The following is a 16,526-nucleotide window of genomic DNA, read 5'->3' on the forward strand; positions in this document are numbered from 1 at the left end:
TTCTGATAACTGAAGCCATAGAAGAAAGAAATTTAAATTTTATTAATAGCTGATTTATATAAATTTAATAATATTATGTTTAAATACTGACTGAGGGGCGATCTGATTGAAGTAGAAACAGATAGGGTAGACAGTCAGAAATAGTGTCGAAATGCCAAACACCAGAGGATATAATTTTAAGGTTAGTTGTTTGGGGGGGGCGGGGAGTGAATTTAAAGTCGACTTGAGGGACAAGTTTTTTTTATGCATAGAATTGGTTACTGGGGTAGTAGTGGAAACTGGCAGTTTGCTGGATTTAAATAGACACATGAATATGAATGGACTGTAGGAATATGAAGTAGGTACAGGAGGAGGACATTTAGTACAAATTGGCATCAAGATCTGCACTTCATTCTATGTTCGATGTATTATAGCAATTTTAAACTGTTAGAGATAATTAACAACGTTCAAAATACTCCTGTGAAAAGCATTTTTGCGGCAGATGGAAGCATGTTGCTGCTTTCATACTTCAAATTCCATTTAATAATATCTTAAGTATTGAAACGTATGGTTGTTTAAAAATAATTTTTTCATGTTAGCGGACGTTTTTAACAACAAAGAGTTATGAATGGAAAAAACTTTTGTAAAAAGTCATCGTAGTGGATACCTGTCAATGTACTCTGTTCCTCTTCACGCCTTACTATTCTACTTTATGATACTTGTGAATACAGAAAACAATTGTAATGGATGTGATGTAACTTGTTAAATAAGTGATATGCTGTCAATAAATAAAATCAACGTAAAGGGAATATAGTGTTCTCGTGCAGTGTGTTGAAACTCTGACTAAACACCAAGTTAAACCAGAGCCAATGAAGACAGAGTCGTAGTAAGGTTAACCATCTACTGTTCACTCTTCCACATTAACATCGCATGGTGAAAACTGTCGATTAAAAAATACAAACATATACAGAGTCTGTTTCATTCTGGAGACCACGCGTGCTCTCTTAGCGAGTGTCTCCAGCCGCCGAGTAGCGGGCGAGGGTGTCATGTCAAACTGCCGCCGGGCTCGAGCCGACCCCGCGTTTGAAATTGAAAAGCTGACACGCGTGCCAGCTGAACTACCGCTTCCTTAACAGAAACCGCGTAAATATTTTTACTTCAAATACTTTCATAGGAACTTACGGCGTTGCTTCTATAATGTTTCTTTGTGGGTAGACACGGAGTGCTTCACAATCATGCTGCATGCATGGCACCCACCTTCACACCTTCCCAAGGTTACACACTAGACGCGGCGAAACCGGAGGTGACGCCATCACACGCTGCGACGTACCATAGAGAATGAATTTACCTTTGTTAGACTGTAACATAATTATCAACCTTTAACTTTAACTAGAAAATAGTTACAAACAAATCATTTAAAATGTAGACCCAACAAAGTCAAATAATTGCCTTAAGGGCAACACAGGGAATGTAATAAACATATTGACAGGCAATACAAAGTCAATGCTCACGATTCATTCCACTGTACCGTACACAGATTTATATTTGTTCTCAATATAGAGTTTGCTTATTTCTGTAACCTCCAAGAGGACCACAACCTTGTTGTGGTCTGAAGGCTTGCATGCCTCAATGACTCAGAGAGCTTTGTTGGCTGGAATTAGTGCTATATGCTTTGGCTTTTGGTAAGATCACCCATGCCAAACAGGTCAAAGGGTAGAGGCCAGACTAAGAGTGGTTCATCAGTCCTCCAAGTTCGGGGTTCACCTCAGGGCTAACAGCCACTGACTGGTAAAACAAAATTGTTAGGGAAACAGCAATGAAGAATCCTTCTGCATCTGAGTGTTTAAAGACAGAGATGGAGGACCTTGATTGCTGCCCTAAGGGCCAGCAGCATAACAGTCAGTAAGAATGTAAGTTAGTTCTATAAATATTGTATCCTGATAGCAAAGTTTTAATAGATAACAGGAAAGAAATACATTTCAGGTTATCAGCATTAGAACTGATGAGAGACAGAGACTCTTACAACATTTAACAACTATCTAGAATCATACTTGACTTGCTAATACATAGAAGGCCACAGACCGATGGGGTAAGTGTCATTGGGTATTTGATGGTCAAGCTGGGCCAAAGAGTCTGATTCTGTGCTGTATAGTTCTATCACTCTATCACTCTTAGAGCTCCTACCCAAGCCCTTGTTACCAAAAGTAGAGCTTTGGCTAAATTATTCCACTCTAACAAGGGAACCAGATTAGTGATCAACGTTGTCCAAGCTGAGAGCGGTAAATTCAACGCAGGCCAATGACTAATACTTGCTTTCGTAAAACAAGTGCCTTCGATTTTTAATCTGCTTTTTAAAAAAAACACTTTAAAGTAATATTAGCAGCAAAGTCTCGCTAATAGCTTGGCCACACACTGAGTAAGTTTGTTAAACTGCTGTGGAAACTTGACCTAAGTAATTCCTCATACAGTAATTGTTACTTAATGAGACAATATCAAGTTTGTTTCAAATTTGACAACAATCCATGCCGTGGTGTATGCACCAGCATGATGCCAAAATCTGTGCATTCTGGGCTAATTCTGGACCTCACTATGAAAAACTTGAACAAGAATTGACCCTAAAAACCTGTCAAATTTCTGTTCAAATCTTCTTTCCAGTCTGTTTAATTGAGCTTGAAAAGTCTACTTTATGGAGGAGTAAGACAGCATTGGGGAAGGTTGAACATTGTACATTGTACATTGCTAGAAAATACTTAAAACATCACAACTTCATCAAGCCCTTTGGTAATCATGCTTATGTCCTGGATAATTTCCATCACTTCACTCTTATCTACAATGACCTAAATGAAAATTTGTTGAATATTTACATGATTCGTACTGGAGCTTTTTCTTCTGCCAATTCTTTTGTTTCCCTTGGTATAAAGAGAAATAAATTCAATACTGTTTAATGATGAATATTTGTACCAGTGTTTCTTGTAAATCATTTATAGCAATGATTAACCAGAACCAATAATGCACTGTATTCCATAAGTAAATTGGATTTCTAACACACTTCCTTGACTATAGGGTCTGTCAATAGTAACCATTCCAAATATTAACCTATGTTCAAGGTGCTGGCATAACAACAGGTACTCAATCTAAAGGTAACTAACTTTGTGAAGTACTTTGATAAGATGCTGTGTAAATTAAGTTGTAATATGTGGTTCTTCAGTACAATCATAAATTGAATTCAGATTTACAGTAATCAAATCTGCTTTCCAATCTGTTTAGTTGTTACATTTATGAAAATTAGACATAATAATATAGATTTTCAATGCACAGCAGATTAATTATAACCATAAGTTAAGGCAGGCAATAAAAGCCATAGTTTTGTCAATGCTTGGGTTTGATCATGCAATTAATTTGCTCTACTAAAGTGTAATTCATGTCCTTGGTTCTTATAAAGAAGTAAAAATAATAATGATTTTTTGCTTATTCGTTTTTGAGGATGTGGGTATCACTGAAAAGGCCATTATTTATTGCTCATTCCTAATGACAACATATAACATAGAACAGTATAGTATAATACAGGTCCTTCGGCCTACAAAGTTGTGCTCATATTTTTTCCAACTCTGAGGTAAATCTAACCCAAACAGTTTTTGGTTTCTGCCTCCTTGGCTCCCAGACCACAACCTCAGTGCCCCCCTCCCTTTCCAGCCATTACATAAAAACTATAAAGAATTTTGATTAACGATGCACGGTGAAAGAAAATAGGAACTGCAAATTTAAAACAGAGGCAAATAATTGCAAAACTTATTTCAATCTATTTAAAGCTACAAATAAAATGTTTTCTTTGCTTAATTACAGTAAAAACAATTTTCCATAAATTTTAGAACATACATTAGTAGTCCAACCATTTACTACTTAATTGCTTTTTCACCTTTCAATAAGATGGATGGGCTTGGTGCAGTGAAATCAGCTTCTCAACATCAGAATGTCACCCAGAAGCAGTTTCAGATCCCCCTGTTCAGGAATTTTCAGTCTGTTTCCTTGCTTGGAAAGAAGTTGGACAACTATACTGAAACCACGCTCCACTAATTATAATGCTGGAAAGGCAATAAAGAACATCTTGTCAGTCCTGGCAAAGGGTCTTGGCCCGAAACGTCGACTGTACTTCTTCCTGTAGATGCTGCCTGGCCTGCTGCATTCACCAGCATTTTGTGTGTGCTGAAAGAACATCTTGACTTCTTTTCCACAGTCTAGGATGGCGTACAGAGATTTCTTTCTGCAACCGAAAGTATTGATACAATTGTTTGAACCTCATGGAGACAGCTGTGCCATCACACAGTACCTTTCTTAATCTGTTTTCAGTTGACTCTATTACAGGGGATGTTGCACGTAAATGGTGGATGGATCTCAACCACTTTCAGCCCCACAATGCTGGCTCTCCTGTTTTTACCTCATATAAGCTCAATGTGGTTGTCAGTTGTTGTATTTCACTGTTATGAATGTCATTCCCACAGGAGTCATCTTTTCTGTGGTATAAATTTTTAGTTGGGATATCTGCAGGCTTCTGTTTAGTTTCTTTGAAATGCTATTCAACTTCATTTTGTGGAATGACTGAAATAGCCAAGCCAGTGTCCAATTCCATTTTAATTAATTTGCCGTTGACTTTTGGTGTAAGCCATAATACTTGTCTATTGTTAGTTATCATGTTATAAATCTCAAGGTACCCAGTCCTGTGTCACTCTCATCTTTATCAGATTTTTCATCAACAGCATGCAGATCAGTGCTCTTATTGAAACTGTAACTTGACTTTTTATTTTTTCTCTTCCCCATGCAGTCCATTTATTTTTGTTTTTACTTTAAGCAAATCATCTATGTGATTTGGTGGCGTAATGACGTATGCCATTTAATAGTTTTACAGATAACCCATAGTGCATAATGTAAACAACAATGAAAACTTAGGCAGACAATGCCACTAACCAACAATGGCCTGTGGCATCCAATTTCACTGAGGCCAGAATATACGCCAATGGATTGTTGTCAGTCCTTACCTCGAACTTGGTACCATATAGATGGTCACTTAACATCCACAGACCACTTCAATGCCAGATACTCCAATTTGTGCATGGGGTAGTTTGCTCAGAGGGTGACAGACTCCAACCAACAAAAGCAACAGATTTTAACCCTGTGCCCTGATCCTGATATAGAACGCCTCCTAAACTCTCTTGGCTGTCACCTGTATGCAGTATATATGGCAATTGGGAGTTTGCAAAGGCCAACACAAGTGCTTTAATCAGTAGCTCCTTGTGCAACCAGAAGGCCTCCACATTTTGCATCCCATCTTGCTCCAAAAAGCTCTGAAGGATATTACCATATTCTCCCTTTTTTCCCCAACAGAAGGTAATTGCACAGAAGCTGATTCAAAGGGTGCCTTACTTTGGAGTAGTCCTTCACGAATCTTCGGTAGTACCCACAGAATTCAAGAAACGAACTTAGAGCACTCACATTCTTGGATCTTGGCCATGTGGTCACTGCTTCTATCTTGGACGGATCCATAGCTTTTCCATCCTGTGCAACTACGTGCCTGATGTAGTTAAAAGATGTCTTGCAGAATTGGTACTTGTCCGGTGATAGTTTTAACTCTTCAGCTTTCAAGCGGTCTAACACCGACAGGAACCTCGTCTTGTGCACTTCCAGGGTGGACCTGAACACCCTGGAAGAGATCATCTAAGTACACCAGTACCTTAAGCAAGTTCATGTCCCCAACAGTCTTCTCCATGACACATTGGAAAGTAGCCAGTGCTCCTGATATGCCCTGGGGCATTCTCTCAAATTGAAAGAATCCAAGTGGACATATGAATACTGTCTTCTCCTTGTCAGCTTCACTCATGGATATCTGACAATACCTACTCCTTAGGTCCAGCACACTGAGCCATTTCACTCCACTCATGCAGGTCAGCGCATCCTCGATCCACGGAACAGCAAACTGGTCAGGGACTGTATGTCGGTGCAGTGTCCAATACTCAACATTCATTCATACCTTCTCACTCTTCTTCCTCACCACCACTATTGGTGACGCACAGGGACCTCGTGACTCAGTGATAATCCCAGTTTCCTTCTGTTTTAGCAGATGCTGCCAAACATCATTCACCTTTGCTGGTGCTAATCACCGAGACCCTTCCCTGAAAGGGGTGTCCTCTATCTCTCGGATGGTATGGGGAGTACTCTTGAAACCTCCCACATCAAACTAGTCTGTAGAACAGACATCTTCAAACTTGAACGTCTTCTCTGTTAGTCTCCTTTTCAAATTCTTCAAGTATGGGGAGTCATCGAAGTTGAATGACTTGGCCGTCAACTTTCCTGATCCAGGAGATTGTGCCTCTCCTGGTTTTCTCACAGGAAAACTAGACACTACAATCACTGGGAAAAGATGTGCCATTGGCATCCCCTGCCTGAGTGTGACCTCTCTCCCTGAGGTGTTCTTGACAATCACTGTCATCTTGTTTCAACGTACAGCCAACAGTTTCTGCAGTTCAGGCCTCACCAGTACCCCAGCAGGTAAGCGTGACTCCTCTTTGTGGTCTTCTGGAACATCTGACTGGAGGGCCTCAGCATCAGGCATTCTGGGAAATTTGGGGTTTCCCCTCACTCTAGCTACTTCTCCAGGCTGTAACACGATGGGTTTGGAATGGGTGTACCACACACTTCCTTGTTTCTGCTCATCATTTGGTCTAGTATGGGCTTGCACTTTCTGAAAACAGCTCTGAACACTGGGTGAATGGACAAGGTTTTCAGAAAACTCTCTCCAATTCTCTCTTTACAGGCTCCCACTAGCCTTCTCACAGTCAGAGTATTTGTTCCCACTAGAATGGAAGCTTCACCCTTCTCAACCAGATCTGGACAGACCAGCACTAATGTATCACGGGCCTCAGCTACTCCAACATCTGCATCCAAAAACTCCAGCTTCAATGACAAGTAAATATCATATGGGTAGTCATCAGTACTAAGGCCCCAAAGCTCAGGGCATTGAGTGGCGTCAATGGTAAATGCGTCAAATACCAGTTGTAGTCGGATCTGTACAGCATAGTAGCCTGAGAAACTGTGTCAAGTATGGCTCTAGCATAAATACCATCAATCTGTATAGATACCTTGGAGCTTGGACCCACTAGCCTTCAGGAATAGGGTTTCACATTTTGGTGTGTTCCTTGATACCTTGATTGGAATGTCCCCCCCCCCCCCCGAAACGCCAGGCCATTCCCTTACTGGGTCTCTCTGAAGTTTCCTGACTTCCTCTTCTGTTTCAGTAACCGTTGGTTCACTTTCCGAAGGTTTTTCTGTCCTTTACACTCTCACTTGAAATGTCCATCCTCAGCACAGTTGGGACAGAAAATATCAGTCGCGTTCCGGCAGTGGCCGCGCCAGAGATTTTTTCTTGCTGGTGCTACAGTGGGGATGAATTATCCAGTGATGGTGCTGAGGGATGTACCCTATAGTAATATGTATTCGCAAGGCCAGACGCGTGGCGTTCAAAAGCTAGTTTCAAGCATTATGTGCCTACTATAAATAGAACATAGAACATAGAATAGTACAGCACATTACAGGCCCTTCGGCACACAATGTTGTGCCAACCCTCAAACCCTGCCTCCCATATAACCACCCCCCCCGCCACCTTAAATTTCTCCATATACCTGTCTAGTAGTCTCCTTAACTTCACTAGTATATCTGCCTCCACTACTGACTCAGGCAGTGCATTCCACACACCAACCACTCTCTGACTAAAAAACGTTACTCTAATATCCCCCTTGAACTTCCCACCCCTTACCTTAAAGCCATGTCCTCTTGTATTGAGCAGTGGTGCCCTGGGGAAGAGGTGCTGGCTATCGACACTATCTATTCCTCTTATTATTTTGTACACCTCTATCATGTCTCCTGTCATCCTCCTTCTCCCCAAAGAGTAAAGCCCTAGCTCACTTAATCTCTGATCATAATGCATACTCTCTAAACCAGGCAGCATCTTGGTAAATCTCCTCAGTACCCTTTCCAATGCTTCCACATCCTTCCTATAGTGAGGCGACCAGAGCTGGACACAGTACTCCAAGTGTGGCCTAACCAGAGTTTTATAGAGCTGCATCATTACACTGCGACTCTTAAACTCTATCGCTCGACTTATGAAAGCTAACACCCCATAAGCTTTCTTAACTACCCTATCCACCTGTGAGGCAACTTTCAGGGATCTGTGGACATGTATCCCCAGATCCCTCTGCTCCTCCACACTACCAAGTATCTTGCCATTTACTTTGTACTCTGCTTTGGAGTTTGTCCTTCCAAAGTGTACCACCTCACACTTCTCTGGATTGAACTCCATCTGCCACTTCTCAGCCCACTTCTGCATCCTATCAATGTCTCTCTGCAATCTTCGACAATCCTCTACACTATTTACAACACCACCAACCTTTGTGTCGTCTGCAAACTCGCCAACGCACCCTTCTACCCCCACATCCAGGTCATTAATAAAAATCACGAAAAGTAGAGGTCCCAGAACAGATCACTAGTCACTAGTCACCACTAGTCATAATCCTCCAATCTGAATGTACTCCCTCCACCACCACCCTCTGCCTTCTGCAAGCAAGCCAATTCTGAATCCATCTGGCCAAACTTCCCTGGATCCCATGCCTTCTGACTTTCTGAATAAGCCTACCGTGTGGAACCTTGTTAAATGCCTTACTAAAATCGATATAGAGCTCATCTCCTGCACGACCCTCATCTATATGCCTGGTCACCTCCTCAAAGAACTCTATCGGGCTTGATAGACATGATCTGCCCTTCACAAAGCCATGCGGACTGTCCATGATCAGACCATGATTCTCTAAATGCCCATAGATCCTATCTCTAAGAATCTTTTCCAACAGCTTTCCCAGCATAGACGTAAGGCTCACTGGTCTGTACTTACCCGGACTATCCCTACTACCTTTTTTGAACAAGGGGACAACATTCGCCTCCCTCCAATCCTCCGGAACCATTCCCGTGGACAACGAGGACATAAAGATCCGACTCATAAAACCAGACTCCGACACCTCCTCTCCCTTAATATCAACATGCTCCAGAACATCAACCTCACTCATATTGTCCTCACTGTTATCAAGTTCCCTCTCACTGGTGAATACCGAAGAGAAGTATTCATTGAAGACCTCGCTCACTTCCACAGCCTCCAGGCACATCTTTCCACCTTGTGACGAGAATACACATAAATTAAGATGTTTGCTGGCCTGGGCTAGCACCAGAGGCATCAGTAGTTGGTCTGCCACCTGTCCTCAGGGGAGGGAGAGATAAGGCACACAATGAAGCAGCATTTGGAGGTGTTAATGAAGGAGCCATCAGTCTGGGTATTGTCAAGATCGGCTCCCCCTTTGAACCCTGAACTGTTTGAAGTGATAGACAGGCGATCTGGAGATGTGTAATAAAGGGACGGGAGAGAGAGCTGTCTAGAGCGGCTCCCCCTTTGAACCCCGAACTGTTTGAAGTAATGGACAGGCGATACCCCAGCAGGGGGATAAAAAGGGACAGGTTTGCTAAGGTAAGACACACACGAGACTCGAGGTAACGAGACCCTGGAAGCGGTGCGCCTCTCACGAGTCGGTGGGAAGTACCGGGCCACAAACGCACAGGGTGGAAAGGTACGATCAGCGGGAACCCGGTGTGTGTCCGCCCTTGCTTGGGTGCCGGGTTCACTGCAGAGGATCGACCGCATCTGGAGGAGGGGTCACAGTTGGTGACCTCAGGTGACATCACAAAGGACTCGCCCGAAAGCTACTTGTGAGCAATATCGCAGGTCTGTGAGTGGAAACCATTCTGAATAATCAGTCGTTCTCGTTCTCTCTCTCCCTCCCCCCACGTTGTCCATCACCATGGCAACGATTACTGCGAACTGAACTAAATTGAACTGGACCTTGTGTCACTTTGAAATTGGTCATTTACCCCTAGACAACGATAGAGCTTGATTGATCCTGTTATCTTAATTCTGTGCACATGTGTGTTTATCATTGCTGAACTGTTGCATTTATTATCCTTTCGATTACTGTGTTGCTTGTTTCTTTAATAAAACTTTCTTAGTTCTAGTAATCCAGACTCCAACTGAGTGATCCATTTCTGCTGGTTTGGCAACCCAGTTACGGGGTACGTAACAACCTTTATCTCTAATCGGTCCTACCTTCACTCCTGTCATCCTTTTTTTCTTCACGCAACTGAAGAATGCCTTGGGGTTTTCCTTTACCCTACTCACCAAGGCCTTCTCATGCCCCCTTCTTGCTCTTCTCAGCCCCTTCCTAAGCTCCTTTCTTGCTTCCGTATATTCCTCAATAGACCCATCTGATCCTTGCTTCCTAATCCTCATGTATGCTGCCTTCTTCCACCTGAGTAGATTTTCCACTTCACTTGTCACCCATGGTTCCTTCACCCTACCATTCTTTATCTTCCTCACCAGGACAAATTTATCCCTAATATCCTGCAAGAGATCTCTCAACACCGACGGCATGTTCATAGTACATTTCCCTGCAAAAACATCATCCCAATTCACACCCACAAGTTCTAGCCTTATAGCTTCATAATTTGCCTTTCCCCAATTAAAAATTTTCCTGTCCTCTCTGATTCTATCCTTTTCCATGATAATGCTAAAGGTCACTGATGATAATGCGGTGGTCACTGTCCTCCAGATGCTCACCCACTGAGAGATCTGTGACCTGACCCAGTTCATTACCTAGTACCAGATCTAGTATGGCATTCCCCCTAGTCAGCCTGTCCACATACTGTGACAGGAATCCGTCCTGGACACTACAGCCTACAGAATACCCCCAATAGAGTAACTACTCCCTTCCTGTTCCTGACTTCCACCCATACTGACTCAAAAGAGGATCCTGCTACATTACCCACCCTTTCTGTAGCTGTAATAGTATCCCTGACCAGTAATGCCACCCCTCCTCCCCTTTCCCCCCCTCTCTATCCCTTTTAAAGCACTGAAATCCAGGTATATTGAGAATCCATTCCCGCCCTGGTGCCAGCCAAGTCTCTGTAATGGCCACTACATCATAATTCCATGTATGTATCCAAGCTCTCAGTTCATCACCTTTGTTCCTGATGCTTCTTGCATTGAGGTACACACATTTCAGCCCTTCTGCCTTACTGTCTTTACACCGTTTATTCTGCTTCTCTTTCCTCAAAGCCTCTCTGTATGTTAGATCTGGCTTTACTCCATGCACTTCTTTCACTGCTCTATCGCTCTGGGTCCCATCCCCCTCGCAAATTAGTTTAAACCCTCCTGAACCATGCTAGCAAACCTACCTGCAAGGATATTGCTCCCCCTCGAGTTCAGGTGCAACCCATCCAATCTGTGCAGGTCCCACCTTCCCCAGAAGAGATGCCAATGATCTAAAAATCTAAAATCCTGCTCCCTGCACCAACTCCTCAGCCACGCATTCAACTGCCATCTCCTCCAATTCTTACCATCACTGTCACGTCGCACTGGCAGCAGTCCTGAGAACGCCACCCTTGAGGTCCTGTTCTTCAGCCTTCTTAAATGCCTCTGTTGATTCACAAGCAACAGCAATTGATAAATATAATATAGAAGTGAACTGTGACAGTGTCACCAGCATCGGAGACAACCCGGGCTACACAGAGCATAAACAAACAAACCAACAGAGCATCCGACCCACAGCGCACAACGTGAATCACACACCAATCCCGCAATCAGCGTCAAATGCGTGCTTTTCAACTGAAAAACACAACACTAACCCACAATGTCCACTGCTATTCGCATTACATAGACAGAAAATGCCAAAGGATACACCATTATTAAAGTCAAATAAGGCAAACAACAGATGCAAGGCTTTACCAGGAGCTGGACAAATCGTACTCTGACCATGCAATACCTCAATTAATTCGGCTACTGAATTTAAAACAAAAATCAACAGAATCACTGCTTGGAAGTCTAAGCAAAACCAGTAGGCTTAATAGCAGTAAATGTAATAGTTTAGGATTTGCAAGAAGCATAAGGACTATGGGGTATCCACCACAAAATAATAATAATAATAATCAGCATTAGACTTGGCCCAAATTTTTAAAAAATCAACTGCACTCACCGTTGATGTTTTCAGAGAAGCACAATCGGTCTGTTGTTGTGATTGGTGGTGAAAGCATCAATGATTTTCTGGATGTCAAGTTCTTTGGTCCTCCGGCTGCTTATGGCCAACAGGGCCGAGTTGCTGTTCCGAGCATCGCCGCTGCTATTCCTTAGGGAGTTTTTGAGGCATCTGAGGCAAGAGAAACTCCGTTTGCATGAGGCAGATGTCACAGGTGGAGTCAGTGATATGCAAATTAGTTTGTATAAATTTATAAATGCATCGCAGTAAAGTCTCATTGGAGCTAGAAATTCCACTGTGTCATTCACTCTCTGTCCTTGCTAGAGACTCAACCACAGCTCTCATGTACTCACGATTTTCTTGGACAATCTTTGCATGTCCTTTGTCAAGCATATTTCCCAATCTTGAACTGTCTTGTTTTCTCAATCTGAATTCGGCCCGTGCCTCCATAGCAAACTTATGAGCTGCACTTACATGGTGGGTTTTGAAAACCATTGTAGCTTTCGTCCAGTTGCGGTAACCGGTGACAGTGAAGGTAGACTCAGAATGGAACCCATGTCCTCCACACAGGAAATGTCTGCACGCGAAGCAGAACGTAATATCTTTCGTCATCGAATATTCCAGTCTGTGTTGCCCTTAAGGCATTTATTTGACTTTGTTGGGTCTACGCTTTAAATGATTTGTTTGTAACTATTTTCTAGTTAAAGTTAAAGATTGATAACTATGTTACAGTATAACAAAGGTAAATTCATTGTCTATGGTATATCGTGGCATGTGATGACATCACCTCTAGTTTCGCCACGTTTTATGTGCAATCTCCAGTTCGCAGAAGGCGTAAAGGCAGGTGCTATGCGTGCAGCATGATTGTGAAGAGCTCTGTTTCGACCCACAAAGAAACATTATCGAAACAATGCCGTAAGTTCACAAGAATGTATTTGAAGTAAAAATATTAACGCGGTTTCTGTTAAGGAAGTGGCAGTTGGGGCGGCGTGTGTGCCGGCTTTTCAATTTCAAACATGGGATCGGCTCGAGCCCGATGGCGGTTTGACGTGATTCCCTCGCGCGCTGCTCGGGGCGGCTGGAGAGTCTCGCTAAAAGAAGAGAGTGCGCCTGGTTTCCAGAATGAAACAGATGCTGCATATGTTTGCATTTTTTTTTTTATCAACAGTTTTCACCATACGATGTTAATGGTTAACCTTACTATGACTCTGTCTTCATTGGCTCCGGTTTAACTTGGTTTCAACACACTGCACGAGAACACTACAGTGAAAAGGCGGAATCATTCGGTGTTTCGACAAGTCGTCGATGGCTTCGCGATCAAGCATCAAGTCGCTTCCACTCAGCGCTCAAGAGCAGTAGGACGTCGACAAGTGTGGCTGCCCTTGCAAGAGCTAAAGCAGAAGCCACCAAGGTGCGAGTGTCATATGCTAACCAAGAAGCAAAAATGAAAATGGAAAAAGCTGCCAGAGAAGTGGAAAACCAGAAGGAAAAGGCTGCCTGAGAAGCAGAAAACCAGTTGGAAAAGGCTTGGATAGATTCAGAGTTAGAAGTGCTGATGCTACAACGAGAAGCTGATGCGGCCGCGGTAGAAGCACAAGTGTTGGAAAATGCCGAAGAAACGCACGTTCTAGACGAAACAGGAAAATCAATGTCAGAAAGGGCCAAATTGGAATGCACCAGCGAATATGTCCCACCTCAAATTAAGCTGCAGCTTCATCCTCCCTCTCCATACTTGCCTGTTGGCGTCCCATCTCATGTGAAATCACAGGGAAGCTTTGTTGCATCGCGTCCACCTGGGGAAGACAACTCACAATTGCAAGCTCTCCACAAATGCAAGTATGAAAGAGCTAACTGCGATTACTTCCCGACACCAAACTTACCAGATCCGGTGAGATCAGAGACAAAGGCTGAAGTCAGAACATCAAATCCCATCATGAACGGACATGGCTCAGTCATGATCCCCCAGCTAGCACGCCACCTGCAGCAGAACCCTTGGCACAGTATTTAGCGCGACGAGACCTCGTCAATTCAGGATTGTACCAGTTTGACGATAAGCCTGAAAATTACCATGCATGGTACTCCTCATTCACCAGTGCCACTGGCGGAGTCCAGCTCACAGCAATCCAAGAGTTGGACCTTATGAGTAAGTGGCTGGGAAAGGAATCAAGTGAACAGGTGAAACGCATATGCTCAGTGTACGTCAACAACCCCAAGCTAGCCTCACACAAAGCATGAGAGAGACTTCGGGACTGCTATGTGGCCCCTGAAATTATTGAGAGGGTGCTATTTGAACGGCTGGACAATTCCTCGGGTGTCAGCCAAGGACCACACTAAATTAGGAGAACTCGGAGATTTACTCATGGAGATTCAAGGTGCTAAAGAAGATGGCTATTTAACTGGCCTGTCGTATCTGGATACCTCACGCAGAGTTGGATCAGTTGTGGACAAGCTTCCATTTGGGCTGCAGGAAAGATGGGTGTCTATTGGTTCAGAGTACAAGGAAGAGAATGGAGGTCAATTCTCTCCCTTTGAGTATTTTAGTAGGTTTGTGTGCAAGGAGGTGAAGAGGCAAAACGACCCTAGCTTCATGAATCAAGGCAGCACCACAACTCACACCAACCCAGTCAAACCCATTTCGAACAATTTTGTCATCAATAAACCCCTCTCAGTGCATAAAACCAAAATCTCTGCAATCAACGATGACCCTAGCAAGAATTGTCCATTGCACAACAAACCCCACCCCCTCAAAAAATGCAGAATGTTTCAAAACAAACTCTTTGATGAAAGAAAGGCCCTTCTCAAGGCAAAAAGAATATGTTTTAAGTGCTGTTCCTCTACCTCCCACCTCGCTAAAGAGTGTACGTTCCCTGTAAAGTGCTCGGAATGTAACAGTACTAATCATGATGGAGCCATGCATCCCGGCCCGTCACCACAAACTGCCAAGGCTCCTCCGTTCCCACAAGAGGATGGCGGGGAGGGAGAGGATTACTCTGACACAACTATTGTAAGCTCAAGCTGCACAGAAGTTTGCAGTCCAGGTCAGTCGAGCCATTCGTGCTCAAAGATCTGCCTCATTAAGGTATACCCTAAGGGATTCAAAGACAAGGCCATCAAGGCCTATCTAATTCTGGATGACCAGAACAACCGGTCACTAGTGAGACCAGAGTTCTTCGAGTTGTTCGGTGTAAAGGGTAATCCATTCCCATACTACCTCAGAACTTGCTCTGGCATCGCAGAAGGCAGAAGGCTTCCAGCTCGAGTCACTGGATGGCAAAGTCGTCATCAGTCTCCCTCCACTCTTAGAGTGCAATGAGATCTTAAGTAACCGATCCGAGATTTTGACGCCAAGCGCAGTGCTACACCAGCCCCATCTCCACCACGTTGCCAAGCATATCCCAGAACTGGATCCGGAAGCAGAAATACTCTTGCTACTCGGAAGAGATGTTCTTAGGGTGCACAAAGTCAGGCAGCAGGTCAATGGACCACACAACGCCCCCTTCACCCAACGTCTGGATCTGGGCTGGGTGGTGATAAGAGAGGTGTGCCCTGGCAACGTACACAAACCGACAGTTAACACGTTCAAGGCTAACATACTAGAGAGTGGCCGCCATTCAATTTCTCAGCCTCCACATGTGTTGCATGTATCAACGAAGCACAACAAAGGCACGAGCATAGTAAAGTAACTGAGAATACACTGGGACAGTCAGTCTTCGCTCAAACTAAGCACGTTAATAAACTTGCTCCATCAGTGGAAGACGTCACCTTCCTAAAAATAATGGACACAAAGGTCTTTAGAGACGAAGCGAACAACTGGGTCACCCCATTACCGTTCAGAGTACCATGCCAGCACTTGCCAAACAACAAAGAGCATGCAGTCAACTGGTTCACATCTTTACAACGAACCCTGAAAAGGAAACCTGAGACCAGTTACAGAGGTCGTTCTACTTCTACTTAAAGACTGATCTAGAGACTAAAGTTCTATACCAATATATTCAATACGGAGCCTCCCCCGTTACTCGGCCTGACCCGGAGCGCATGACGGTGCAACCCGCTGATCAATTCCCGCAGGAGGCGTCCACCTACCTCAAAGAGCTGACAACAACACACTGCCTTGAAGGAAACCTGGAAAGATGCACTATTTACCGAGGAAGTGTGGGAAAAGAGCTGGGCTGCTGGTCAGATTGAAGCTGAGGGGCTTCAGGATCCCTATGCCCACCATCCCACCAGCTAATGTGCAAGCCATAGAGAACAAGGTGGATGATCTTAAAGGGAGACTCACCTACTGCAGGGAGATGAAGAAGTGGTGTGTATTCTGTTTCACTGAGACCTGGCTCTCCCCTGCCACCCCCGACTGTACCATCTGACGAGAGGAATTTTCAATCCATTGGATGGACCGCACGGCGTCTTCGGGCAAGACGAGGGGAGGTGGTGTCT

General features: G+C 43.8%; 1 long non-coding RNA gene across 1 annotated transcript; it reads right to left on the reverse strand.

The window, feature by feature from the left end:
* Window positions 1-3,959: 3,959 nt before the first annotated feature.
* Window positions 3,960-12,651, reverse strand: LOC140210226 (uncharacterized). Its single transcript, XR_011889180.1, has 3 exons — window positions 12,093-12,651; window positions 11,458-11,536; window positions 3,960-4,240 (listed from the first exon to the last, which is right to left on the reverse strand). It is a non-coding gene; the product is annotated as an uncharacterized lncRNA (long non-coding RNA).
* Window positions 12,652-16,526: the final 3,875 nt, after the last annotated feature.

Source organism: Mobula birostris, chromosome 2 (genome assembly GCF_030028105.1).
Source record: "Mobula birostris isolate sMobBir1 chromosome 2, sMobBir1.hap1, whole genome shotgun sequence".
Classification (NCBI taxonomy): Eukaryota; Metazoa; Chordata; class Chondrichthyes; order Myliobatiformes; family Myliobatidae; genus Mobula; species Mobula birostris.